Source organism: Nycticebus coucang, chromosome 21, assembly GCF_027406575.1.
Source record: "Nycticebus coucang isolate mNycCou1 chromosome 21, mNycCou1.pri, whole genome shotgun sequence".
Lineage (NCBI taxonomy): Eukaryota > Metazoa > Chordata > Mammalia > Primates > Lorisidae > Nycticebus > Nycticebus coucang.
The window spans coordinates 2,361,506-2,373,285 of NC_069800.1; the positions used below are offsets into that span (position 1 = coordinate 2,361,506).

The following is an 11,780-nucleotide window of genomic DNA, read 5'->3' on the forward strand; positions in this document are numbered from 1 at the left end:
CAAGTTATGGATTATCCAGGTGGACCCCATGGAATCACAAGAGTTCTTATAAGTAGAAAAGGGGTGTGAAAGAGCCAGAGGAGGTGTGATGATGGAGGCATCGTCAGACTGATGCAATATAAAGCCTCACCCACCATTTCAGTCTTTGAGGATGGATGAAGGGAGCCATGGGTGAAGAAAGGCCACAGTCTCTGGTAGCTGGAAAAGGCAGCTTAATTTTAGCTCCATAATCAGGTTATAGACTTCAAACTCAGAGAATTTAAGGTAGAAAGTTTGTGTTATTTTAGCCACGAAACTTGCGGTAATTGGTTTGGGCAGCTTTAGAAAACCACCATGCTGCTAAATGCCAGACACAGTGGCTTGGGCCTGGAATCCCAGCCCTTTGGGAGTCCAAGGTAGAAGGGTCACTTAAGGCCAGGAATTTGAGACCAGCCTGGGCAACATAGTAAGACCTAGTCTCTACCAAAAATAAGAAAAATTTGCCAAGCATGGTGGCATGCACCTGTTCTCTCAGCTACTCAGGAGGTTGAGGTAAAAGGATCACCTAAGCCCAAGAATTCAAGGTTACATTGAGCTGTGATTACACCACTGCACTGGGTGAGAGAGTAGAAGCCTGTCCCATTAAAAAAAAAAAAAAAAAAAGAACCATTACTCCGTGAGATATGAGATATCTACATATAAACATGGGTAAATGAGAAAGCAAAAACTTAAGGGGAGAGGTGAAAGAAAATCTGTCTGCCTGTACGTTTCAAATGGGCTGCTGGGGAGGGCTCCTATAAGTGGTTAGAAGTAGTTGTAATTAGTGATTGGAATCTAATCACTCCAGGGACTAGAGGGAGGGGACTGAGGAGGCATGGCAGGAGGACCCCAAGAAAAGTACAACCATGCTAATACACTTCCTGGCAGGCCAATCTGCTCTGAAAACCCCTAAAAACCTTTAATAAACACATGTGTATATGGCAGAGGAGAATACAGGTTTTGTGTAGTCTCAGGAAAATCTGGCCTGTATAAATTGACACAGCAACTAAATCACAGAATTATATGCTGAATGAATTTCAGAAATAAAAGTAGTCTTGGAAATTATATGACCCAATTCTCTTTTTATGCACAGAAAGAAACTGAGGCTCAGGGAAATGAAAAGCCTTGCCCAAATAATTGATGTCAGGACCAATGTAAGAATATCATTCTTCAAAGTAGTAGATTTGCCTCAAAATGGGAGGATCTGGCTACAACTTCAACGTTATTTTACTTCCTACTAAACTCTAAAAGTAAACTGTAGGAACAAAATAGTTGTCTCTGCCTAATGAGAACATGTGAATTACTCTAAACCCCAGCCACAATGGGATATTAATTGTTGTCCAGGAAGAAGGAGATACTCTAAGCTTATGAGGCACTATATCTTGGAAGAAAAGCTACTTTTTTGGAGTGTTGGCAGTGAAGCACCACAAAAACTCCCAAATTAGTCTCCTTCAGCCTCCCACGGTTTGGGAATGGTAAAGAGCCCCACTGAGACCCTGGATCTAGTCTTGTCCCTACAGCGGTTATGACAGTGGGCAGTCTCAGCCAACCGCAGTAGCAAAGACAAGGATAGTAGGAGCAGCCCCAACATTACTGAACACATCACCTGCCACTCCAGATGCTTCACGTGTATTCTCGCGTTTCCTTCTCCTCAGGTAGGAAATATCATTATCCTTGTTGTACATGTAAGAAAGACTGAGAAATTTGTCAAAAATCATTCAGCCACTACATGGTCGAGCTAGAAGCTGAGGCCAGAAAATGCGACTCCGCAGCTGAGCCATGGACAGGCTGTGACTTAGCTCTGTGGTCAACAACGGCCTCCACAGGGAGAGAATCACGTCGCACTCTCGAGTGCAGTCCCTGTGCCTGGTGTCATTTCAGGACAAATACAGTAGATATAACACAACAGAGGTCAGAGGCAGGGCCATGGGGTCAGTCATTATAGTTTTTAAAAAAATGCCCCCTTGGCTCAGCGCCCATAGCACAGTGGTTATGGCACCAGCCACATACACCAAGGGTGGTGGGTTCAAACCTGGCCCAGGCCAGCTAAACAACAGTGGCAATGGCAACAAAAAATAGCCGGACATTGTGGTGGGCACCTGTAGTCACAGCTACTGGGGAGACTGAGGCAAGAGCATCGCTTAAGCCCAAGAGTTTGAGGTTGCTGTGAGTTGTGATGCAAGGGCACTTTATTGAGGGCAACATAGTGAGACTCTGTCTCAAAAAAAAAACAACAAATGCCACCAGCACCCTGTGGGTAAGTTATTTACCTTCTCTGGATTTCTGATTATTTACCTAAAAAAAAGAAAAAAGAAAGAAAGAAGCATAATAAAGAAAGCTACCTCATAAGGTTGTTGTGAAGATTAATGATATAATACATTTAGAAGAGGTAGCCCAACCACATATAATTTGATAAATAATAAACAAGATTCTGAACAACTGGGGTTACATTTATTGTTTGTTTGCCTTTCAAATTTATTTTTCAAATGTTCCTAAAGTCTGAATGGCTCCCAAATCTCTTCCCATGTATTGTGAAAAGTCCACCTAAAGAAGAATAATTTTTAAAAAGGTTAAATAAAAGAAAACAGGTTAAAGAAAAGGCCATTCAAAAGAAGTTTCACTCCCTTGAACTTTTTTTTTTTTTTTTGCAGTTTTTGGCCAGGGCGGGGTTTGAACTGGCCACCTCCGGTGTATGGGGGCGGCTCCCTACTCCTTTGAGCCACAGGCACCACACTCCCTTGAACTTTAAAAAGAAAGCCAGGCTATAATTTAGTGAGCCTGGCCAGCAGCAATGGAAAAGAACTAACAAAATACAGAATTTCTGTGAACGTTTATAGGCGTATTAAGATACGCAGTCCCATTCTCCTATCTACCAGTAGATATTCATTTGCATAAATCTTTCTGTTCCTTCAAGAACTATTCACACGACAAGTTTCCCGAACCTGCTTTATCTTGCCTGTCAAAAAAATATATCAGAGCATTTACGTTCTGCAAAGCATAATTCTAGCTCTTGCTAGAATTACACATAAGACACAGTCCTTATCCTCAAGGAATTTATAGTCTACTCAGAGAGACAGAATACATCCATGCAAAATAATTAAAATAATAAGAACCACAGACTAACCACCAAGCAGAGCATCCATCTTCATCTCTCATGCTAGTCATTGACATCTGTCACTTTTTGTATGAACTAACAAACATCTCTCAGGAGTTGATCAGTTTGGTAGTTACTCTTTTACAACAAGAGAGATCAGAGCCCAGAAAAATACACAAATTCATCCTACCATCTTCTCAGTTTGGCTAAGATCTCATTCTGACAGATGACGTGTTTATCTGCAGATCTCTCTCCCAGCTACCTGAGCATTAGTTAAGAGAAATGCCCGCATTTGGGTGTATTTCCATTATCAGATGAGGGGCTCAGTTAGTAGTGGTCAAATGAATGGACATCTATGGTTTATCAGACATGGCTGACATAATTGTCTAAAGTTGGATATTTTATCATATTTGACATCCCATAATTTTTCCCCTTTAGTCTGAAAACTTAAAACTAAAACTAAACCCAGTACCATAATTATGTGGCTTAACTGTAACTCTCTGTCATCGAGAAGCTGGCCGGACAGGCCTAACATTTGCAAAAGGCCTGGGTAAGCTCCAAGCACACACGGAGAAAGAAACAAAGCTATCCATGGCCACTCTGGCACTGGCCTGTCAGTCCTTTACAGTGGCAGGTGCCGTTAGCTGCCTCTTGGTGGAAAGCTGTCTCCACCTCCATCACGCCCACCTGTTTCTTCACCGGGTCACCACATCATCATCCTTGGATTTCATACTTTGCTGCCTCAGGAAAGATTTCCCAGACAGCCTGTGATGCTGCCAGCACCAATACTTCATCTTAACAGCAATCATTAATACCTGATGAACTAACATTTTCATCAATATGGTCATTTCATTAATGTCCGTCCCTGTTTCAGATTGTCAGGTCCACAGATGAGCGTCACATGTGCACTTTGTGAACCTTTCTGTCCTCATCACAGCGCAGTGAGGCCTGTGTGTGTGTTTATATCCATACACATGGGCACGCACATGTGGCACAAACACAACTGCGCACACACAACACACCTTTCTCGGTAATCTACACATATGAATGTACAGTTGGTGATCAACAAGTATTGTGAATGTATGAATTCCACAAACTTCTCCCATGAATTTTAAAGGAAGATACAAGAGCATGGCTGGGACGCATAGGCAGAGACATTTTCAAATAACCACTCATTCTGTTGTCGTACCTCCCCCAGGAGATGCGCTCTAGCAGTGCTTGTAAGGGCCATGCTGCCAGCGCCTGCCCCGCCCCCACACCCCCATGTAAGGAGCACGCAGTGTGATACTCTCTGGCTCACGGAGAGTGAAATGCAGAGGGGAGAGGTAAGACTCTGCCCACATCCCTGTGGCTCTGCCTCTTTTCTGGTCAGGATATTAACTCGCCTGGAAACACAGTGCCCTCACCATCTCTTCCTCATTAGCAGACCCCATAGCCCCTCCCTATCTCTGCCTCTATGTCTCTGTGTTACTTTTTCTTTCTTTCCTGGAAATTACATGTGAAGCAAACATAAGACTTTGAAAAGTGGAGAGAAAAGGGCAGACCAGCTAGAGACCCCAGGACCTGAGGAACAGCACAGCCACAAATCCCATGGGGGTTCTTCTTTGTCTTCTACATTATAAACTGGGTGGTGAAGAGGCCAGAAACATACACACAATAACAGGTGCAGAAGAAAAAAAAAAGAATGCTCAGCCCCCTTAGCACAGTGGTTACAGCATCAGCCACATGCACTGAGGCTGGCAGGCTCAAACCCGGTCTGGGCAGCTAAAAACAAGGACACCTGCAACAACAACAATAAAAAGTAGCCAGGCCTTGTGGCAGGCACCTGTAGTCCCAGCTACTTGGGAGGCTGAGGCAAGAGAATTGCTTCAGCCCGAGTTTGAGGTTGCTGTGAGCTATGACACTACAGCACTCTACATAGGGTGACATAGTGAGACTTTGTGAAGAAGAAGAAGAGGAGGAGAAAAGGAAGGAATGGAGGAAGAGGAAAAAGAAGAAGGAGAAGAAGAAGCCATCGTCTCTAACCAAAGGACCAGGAAAGGTGCAGCCTGCCAAGACACCACCACTCTATTGCAGCCAAAATGGCAAAAAAGGCTGTCTCCCCATCAGCAAACCCCAAGGGGAACCCAGACTACTGTCCTTTCCAGGCTGTGATGAAGCAGCTCACCCTACCCCCCTCACCGGGGTGATATCAGAGGAGAATGAGTAGGGAGCCGGGAGGTACCTGGGGCCATTAGTGGGTACCACGAGGGGACTGGAAGACACCGCCACCCTCTCTCAGGGCGCCCCCCCCACCTCCAGTGTCAACAGTGGTCCCATCAGGAACCTGGACTTCTCCCCACACCTGGCAGTCACAGGGCGGTGTCAGAGGAAGCCAAGGAAAACAGCAGACATGGATAAGACCAGGATTCCATAACACAAGGTCAAAATCCTCCAGGTTTCTGTCAGCAATGACTTAGAAAGTCTCAGCAGAAGTACAGAGGAGATGAAGAAGAATCAGATGCAGCAGAAGTACAGAAGAGATGAAGAAGAATCAGATGAAACTTTTAGAACCAAAAAATACAAAAGCCAAAATAGACAATGGTCGGCTCCACAGGAGAATAGATGGGACAGGGAAAGAATCAATTAGCTTGAACAGTGAACAGCAAAAACCGAACACCAAGAACAGAGAAAATAGATTTACAAAATGAAAAGAACCTCAAGGACTTATGAAACTAGAACAAAATATCAAATGTCCCTGTTATTGGAACCTTCAATGGAAGGAGAAAGAAGGAAGGACTAAAGAGGTACTCAAAGAGGTCATGGCTGAAAACTTCTAAAATGTGACAAAACTGAATGAACCTCACTGGTAATTAAGAACGCAAATTGAACAATAAAATGATATTTTTATTCTTTGCTTCTCCAATTGGCAAAAAATATTTATGATTGATAATATTTCAAGTATTGGTGTGAATCTAATAAATGGGATTCTTACACTTAGTGGTAGCTTAAGTTGGTGAGACACATTTCATGAAACTTTTCCTAAATGGAATTTTAGCTGTTGCTTCAAAACAGTGGATGTGCATGTGCCCTGACACTGAGACTCCACTTTCAGATACAAATTTATTTCATAAAATAGCTCCATGAGTTCAGAAACTATACCAAGAATGAAGGATGGTTTTTCGAAATATGTATAAGAATTAAAAATTGCAAATAAAAATGTCCATTAGCGGTGGTTCACACCTGTAATCCCAGCACTCTGGGAGGCCGAGGTGGGGGGATTGCCTGAGCTCACAGGTTCGAGACCAGCCTGAGCAAGGGTGAGACCCCGTCTCTAAAAACTAATTGGACATCGTGGTGGGTGCCTATAATCCCAGTTATTCAGGAGGCTGAGGCAAGAAAATCGCTTGGGCCCAAGAGTTGGAGGTTGCTGTGAGCTATGACACCATGGCACTCTATTCAGGGTGGCAAAGTGAGACTCTGTCACAAAAATAATAATAATAATTAATGAATCATGTCCTATTTGTACCATAGATGTGATATAGTTGTTGTTGAAGAAATGTTTAAGGCAGACTTACACATTTTGACCTGGAAATAACTTCAAGATGAAAAGTACTAGTAAAGAAACAATGCGTATACTATGACCCTGAAACTCCCACACAGAGAGGTGTATATTTGCTGTAAATACAACCATAGGAAGTGGATACAGAGCTCAGAGATTGTAAGTGATAGATCAAGCACTAAGCTGTGTTTGCTTGGAACTTTGCATAAATTAAAAAACAGAAAATGTCACTATCAAAGAATAGTATGGAGGGACTGATGGTGATTATGGGGGGACAAAATCTCCATAAACCAAAGGTTGACAATTTGTTGAGTTTGATGGGGGTAGAGGACAAAGGGAAATGTTCATACTTTGTTCTCCACACTTTTTTATCTTTGGCTCCTGCCCAGTGAAAAAAAATGTATTGATGTATTCATTGTATGGTAAATAAAGTTATGGAGATTTAACCATATGGTTTATAAAAAAAAATGGATAGAATAATAATAGTTCATACTATGTGGCTGTCTACAAAAATCATGCGTCAGCCATTGGGCCTAAGTGCTGTGCATGTATTTTTTCATTCACAGGAACTCTGTGAGATGGGCAATAGAAGCCATTCTAAGTGTCTTAAATACATCATTTCATGTAACATTCACAGCCACTCTGTGAGATCAGTACTATTATTAACTGCCATTTCACAAACAAAATAGAATGCTTAAACCAATTACTCAAGTTCATAGCAGAGCTGGGTACTCAATTGTGTTATGTCAACTCCACTATCTATCTACCCTTGCTGCACCTACATCACAGAGAGAGGAAAATCCACACACCTGCTAAGCCTGGAAACTGTTTCTTCATCTACATCAGATGAGCTTTCACAAGCTTGAAAACTGGTTTAGGAATGTGTTCATGTTGGCAGTGCATACACTAAAATTGGAATGATACAGAGAAGATTAGCATGGCCCCTGCACAGGAATGACACACAAATTCATGAAGCATTCCATATTTTTGCCCACATCACAAAGTCTCAAAGCTGCAGATGCTGGTGTGGATGTGGAGAGAAGGGAACACTTTTATACTCTTGGTAGGAATACAAACTAATACTTCTTTTTTTTTTTTTTTTTTTTTCTGGCCGGGGCTGGGTTTGAACCCACCACCTCCGGCATATGGGACCGGCACCCTACTCCTTGAGCCACAGGCGCCGCCCGACTACAAACTAATACAACCTCTCTTCTTTCTCTGGAAAGAAGATGGAGAATCCTCAAATAACTCAAATTAGACCTCCCATTTCACCTTGCAATCCCACTACTAGGAAAAAAAAAATCCTTTTATCATAAAGATCTTTGCACTAGATTGTTTATTGCAGCTCAATTTACAATTGATAAGATGTGGAAACAACCTAAATGCCCATCAACCCAGGAATAGATTAATGAACTGTGATATATGTACATCATGGAATACTATTCATAAAAAAAGATAGAGACTTTACATCTTTTGTATTAACCTGGATGGAGTTAAAACACTTTCCTCTTAGTAAAGTATCACAAGAATGGAGAAGCAAGTATCCAATGTACTAGATACTAATATGAAGCCAGTGGATAATTTAATACATGTCCTCATAAGAGAAAAATTCAATTCAATTCAATGTGGGGGAGGGGGAACAAGAAGTATGGAGGGGGACAGGTATGCTCCCACTTAATGGGCACAATGTAAGGCTACACAGCACAGCTCCTGGGTGTGGAACACAACTACAACAGGGACTCTACCTAATGAATATAAACATTGTAACTTAATTGTACCCTCACATTAATCTGAAATTAAAAAAAAAATGAATAAGGTAGAAGAAAAAGAAAATTATTTTATAAAATAGAAGAGATTTTTTAAATTTTGTGAGCACCTCTAAAATATAGGATAATGTATGTCATTTTGGATAAATTCACCATTATATTCTCTTTGATTTCATTTTATATGTAGAAATTATACTAAAAATAATAGATATTAAACTAATCATGAGAGAACAAACTAACTAATACTTGTGTGCAGGTACCTAATTTCCCCTAGACTGAGACAGGTAATTCTAAATGACAGGCTATGATTAGCTAATGAAACTTCAATTCATTGAAAAAATACTACACATCTCAAAGAGAAAGGAGGAAACTATAAATACCTTCCAATATTAAATGTGATCACTCAAAGACAGCTAGTTTTTTTAGTCTAGGAGGTTTCTGCTCTGAAGCGATAGTGAAGTTAATGAGTCAACTTCCTTCTAAGATTAAAGAAGGCAGATGACACTGCATGGGCCTCTCAAGCTTCAGACTCTGACTTTATTTTTCTAGGTTGTCCAGCCCAAAGCATGATAGCTAAAAGGTCATAGTATACCAAGAAAAAAAGCTTTGGAAAAGTTTAAGACAGAAAAAATATGCAGATCCTTTGGAAGTGCAGTAGTTGAAATACATATATATATAGAGAGAGAGAGAAGATAAAAGAAGCAGGACCAAATTTTCCCATAGTAGGTACCACAAACCTCTTGAATATGTGACACCTATTATAGAATGGGATTAGAACTATGGCATCTATTGGATAATATCTTAATAGAACACAGACCACAAAAAAAATTACTAAACTCTTAAAAGCAAGAAAAATACCACTTCCAGATAAGGCAGGAATTCCCCATATGAAACTTGCCTGGCCTGAGCATCATGGCACCCAGGGCTCAAAGCTCCATCAGCACCTCCAGAGGGGCTGTGGGCTCAGCTGAGCAGGGCCTGTAGATCCTTCGCCATAACCATAAGGCTTCTCCCGAGGTTTCTGGGACACACTGCCCTGAGCCTACCCCACCCCCACCCCAGTGCTCTTTCTCAGTTTGCTGTTTCTCCTCTCTGGCCACCACTTCCCCAGGAGCCATCTAGCCTACATCTGAAATGATGTCTGGTACAGAGTGGTTAAGGGGCAGAGAGAGAAGAATAGGTGAGCAAAAGGTGATTTACATCTAGTATGAGTTCACTTCACCCACTGCAAAAACTGGACCATTTGGATGAAAAGCTAGTAAATCCAAAGGGAGGTCATAAAAATGAAACATGGGGTTAAGGCCACCCCTTTAAGATCCCAGGACAAGCTCCACTGGGCATGGTGATTTTCAGAATGGGACAATAGATTTTTGGAGTATGAAAACTTATTTGGGCTTCTTCCTAGCCCATCTTTTCCTGAACAGCCTCCCCACCCTGTCAGGTCTCTGTAGCCATATTTAAACCATGGTTCCACATGGACCACAGTCAATTAGACCAGGAATAGATGGCTCACCCATCATGGATTGATCAAATTCTCATTCTCCAAAATTTGGAAATTGATGTCAAAAGTAATGTCTTTGTCTAAAACTGAAACATGTAAACTCAGAAGTTGTAAAGTCACCATACTCCACCATGCAGATGGGTAAGCAGAAAATTCCCATCTGTAAAGAAAAAAGAAGAAGAAAAGTGAGTCATGAAGAATAGAATGAGGGAGGCAGAGGCAAGATGGCTGACTGGAGCCAGCTTTCCACAGAGGCACCCATGCAGAAGGAGATCCTTCTAAAGGATAGAAGTTTAGTAAGTAAGCTGATGATTTGGAGCTGAGCCAAGAGAGAAAGTTGAAGAATGCACATCAACTCTGCTGAGGCAAGCTGCAACCCCAAGGATACAAACAATAGGTACAAAATCCATCACCAAGCAGATGGGAGTCCACTCCCCCATGAGAATGGCTCACAGTATACTTTCTACAAACAAGCGAGCAGAGTTCAAACATCCTCCCATTTTATCCCACAGGAGAGACCCTCTAAATACTGGACTTCCTTCTCCTACTAGGGTGCCATGGCACTCTCTTGCCAGGCATAAAACTGTATAAAACTGTATATATTCTCTACCTGCAATCCTGAACTCCCAGTACTCCCCTCCACTCTCACCCCAAGGTCTGGAAGCCTGTCCCCCATAGAGTCCAGATTCTTGAGCATTTTCTCGAGAGGTGTGGACTAGGCATGAGCTGTGGCAGGTCTGTGATGATTCTGCAGCATGGGAGTAAGGAGAAAACAGTGGACTGAAGGAACTGTATGGAAAAGGGAGAGGTGGTGCCCCCAGCACAGAGCAGCAACTGCAGCAGCAGGAACAATAGGACTCACACACCTGGGGATATTTTGGAAGGACACTCCCTGTCTCTCTGGGCAACCAGAGAAAGCTGGGCATCTTGTCCGGTGGCAGATACTGGCAGATGAATCTGGGATGGTAACACAGGCTCCATGAGCAAAGGGTATGCCTGAGGCAGTATGGGCCTGAAAAGAGTGCAGCAGGATAGAGAATTGAAGACACATGCTCACAGACCACATACTCCTAGGGTGAGGCTGAGCCAGAGGACTGCTTTAGTGAGCACGCACAGAGACAGCATACTCCCAGGGCAAGGGTAAGCCAGGAAGGCTTTAGTGAGGCTAAGAAACACCTGACCTTCAGAGGATCATAGCTGAAACAAAGGCAGGTGGGGATAGGTTGGAACTGAGAGCACAGTGTGAGCTCTAATTGCACCCACCCCAACACAAACTGCAACAGAGACAGACAATCTAGCTCCAGGCAGCGGCACAGACCGGGGCTGAGTCGCACTTTCTGTGAACTCAAACAGAGCCTGATCCACAGGGGAATATAGCCAGGACAGAATCACAAATTCTGCACAAATATAAGTGTCAGCAACATCAATCAGGGGCAGGGCTGTAACTGAGTGTACCACCCCAGCTTCCATTAACCACCCAAGGTTGTCAAGCCTCAGCTTCCCCTGATAGATGGTGGCAGAATGCAGAGGCCTGGCCAAGGAGATATAAGATCTCTCTGTGACTCAGGCAGGCTCAAACCCCTGGAGCATCTGCTCACTGGAGGGAACTGGCTCATAGCCCTGAGGAGTTACCAGTGACTGAGTATGACAGAGGTGCAAGGTGGGGAAGGAGGAATCAACCTCCCCAGACTAATTTATTTGCTGTGTGTGTGTGTGTGTGGGGGGTCCTTCTGACTCCACAGAGCACCAGAATGAGTCATACTCGAGCTGCCAGCAGTCCCCTGCTATCTAGTTACCGGAGACCATTTGAACTCCCTCACTTGAGACCGGGTGCTGACTACGACAATTGATTTGGATCTC

At 42.9% G+C, this 11,780-nt stretch overlaps 1 non-coding gene across 1 annotated transcript; it reads left to right on the plus strand.

The window, feature by feature from the left end:
- Positions 1 to 7,535: 7,535 nt before the first annotated feature.
- LOC128574297 (U6 spliceosomal RNA) lies at positions 7,536 to 7,642 on the plus strand. The gene has a single exon (XR_008376674.1). It is a non-coding gene; the product is annotated as a U6 spliceosomal RNA (small nuclear RNA).
- Positions 7,643 to 11,780: the final 4,138 nt, after the last annotated feature.